At 43.4% G+C, this 2,132-nt stretch overlaps 1 pseudogene; it reads right to left on the bottom strand.

Moving 5' to 3' along the window:
• Positions 1–296: 296 nt before the first annotated feature.
• Positions 297–421, bottom strand: Gm23180 (annotated as a pseudogene).
• Between the last annotated feature and the right edge of the window lie 1,711 nt (positions 422–2,132).

Raw genomic sequence — 2,132 nt, 5'->3', positions numbered from 1 at the left:
GACAGCACAGGCCAGAATCCCACCATGGTCCTAGGTGGTATCACCTGCTACTCATATCAGGCTCTTCCTCACTACCCTTGTGTCTGCAGTTCTGTCCTTCTTTAATGTTCCCATATCCTTCTCTTTCTTTCTTTTTTTTTTTTCTCTTCTATTTCTCTACTACTCATACCACTTATATCTCATACTGGCTCACAGGGTCTCTTAATGTCTGAGATGCACCAGTCATGGGTCATCTCAGGCTAGCTCCCTGTCTGGTACCAGACTAGTGGTTGTATCAGGCTTGCTGGTTTTTAGAGAAAGTTAGGCTACTAATCATTCAAGTGTTCACAAGTCAGAACACAGTGCATAAACATAACCTCTTCTCTGCCACCTATTGAATTGTGTGAACAGCAGCCAGCCATGCAATGCTGTTGGTGGCAGTGAGAAACACTAATTTTTAATGGAAAGATTTGCACTAGCAAACCACTAGAAAGATTAGCACTAGCATGTGACAATCATGGAAATAATTTACAATTGCATATGCTTTTGACTTATACTACCATGAGTGTTACTGCTGCTGTAGCCTTGCCCATCAACCACCTATATTCTCAGGATAATTAATATTAGTTTCGATATTTTCCTTATTTACATTCAAATGTTATCCCCTTTCCTAGTGTCCCCTCTTAAAACCCCTATCCCTTCACTCACACACACCCTCTCAACAACCCACCTACTCCCACTTCCTGGCCGTGGGATTCCCCTATACAGGGGCATAGAGACTTCGCAAGACCAAGGACCTCTCCTTCCATTGATGAACAACTAGGCCATCCTCTACAACATATGCATCTAGAGCCATGATTCCCACAATGTGTTTTCTTTAGCTGCTCGTTTAGTCCCAGGGAGCTCTGGAGGTACTGGTTAGTTCATATTGTTCCTCCTTCTATGAGGCTGCAAACCCCTTTAGCTCCTTGGGTCTTTTCTCTAGCTCCTTCACTGGAGACCCTGTGTTCCATCCAATGGATGGCTGTGAGTATCCACTTCTGTATTTGCCAGGCAATGGCAGAGCCTCTCAAGAGACAGCTATATCAGGGTCTTGTCAGCAAGCTCTTGTTGGCAACCACAATAGTGTTTGGTGGCATCAAACGCCTGTTTTCTCAGGATAATTAATGTCATTGTCTAAATATCAAAGTTTGCGCTGTGCTACTTTGTTAAAATACTACAAAGTGTGACAAACCTACATCTTTAGATGGGCACCTTATGTTGTCACAATCAGTGATATTGCTGTTTTGCTAGACAGGAAAGAACAATAGTTACAAACTATTTGCAAATCTTTTGGTTTTTTTTTGTTATTTTGTTTTCATTAATTTATTTACTTTACATCCAGATGGGGACTTTCCCTCCTTCCTTTCTTCCCAGTCCCTCCTTCCCCACTCCTTCCCCATCCTCTCTTCCCTTTCTCCTCAGAGAAGGGAAGGCCTCTCATGGATATCAACCAAATTTGGCATATCAAATTGAAGTATACTAGGTGAATCTTTTCATACTGAGGCTAGACAAGGCAGTTCAGCAACAGAGTGAGAGATAGCCCCTGCTTCTGCTATTAGCAGTCCCACATGAAGACCAAGCAGCATATCTGTTAGATATGTGTAGGGGGCCTAGGTTCATTCCATTCATGCTCTAAGGTTGATGGTTCAGTCTCTATGAGGCCCTATGGACCCAGGTTAGTTGCTTCTACAGGTTTCCTTGTGGTGTCCTGGACCTCTCTTGCTCCTTCCTCCTCATCTTTCACACAATTCCCTGAGCTCTTGCTAATGTTTGTCTTGGATCTCTGCATATGTTTCCATCAGCTCTCTAGTGAAGTCTTTTGTATGACAACTGTCTTCAAGTAGAGCAGAACGCCATTACTAGTGGTTGGGTGAGCTTCCTTCCTTCCTTCCTTCCTTCCTTCCTTCCTTCCTTCCTTCCTTCCTTCCTTGCTCTCTCTCTCTCTCTCTCTCTCTCTCTCTCTCTCTCTCTCTCTCTTTCCTTCATTCTTTCTTTCTTGACATGGGTCTCAAGTTAGTCCAGTCATTAGTTATCCATTCCCTAAGTTTCTTCTCCATCATTATCCCTGCATATCTTGTAGGTGGAAGGATTTGTGACTGGGTTGGTGACCT

This window comes from Mus musculus, chromosome 16 (assembly GCF_000001635.26).
Source record: "Mus musculus strain C57BL/6J chromosome 16, GRCm38.p6 C57BL/6J".
NCBI lineage: Eukaryota > Metazoa > Chordata > Mammalia > Rodentia > Muridae > Mus > Mus musculus.
Note: the sequence above shows the minus strand (reverse complement) of the source record. Positions and strands in the feature narration are given on the sequence as shown.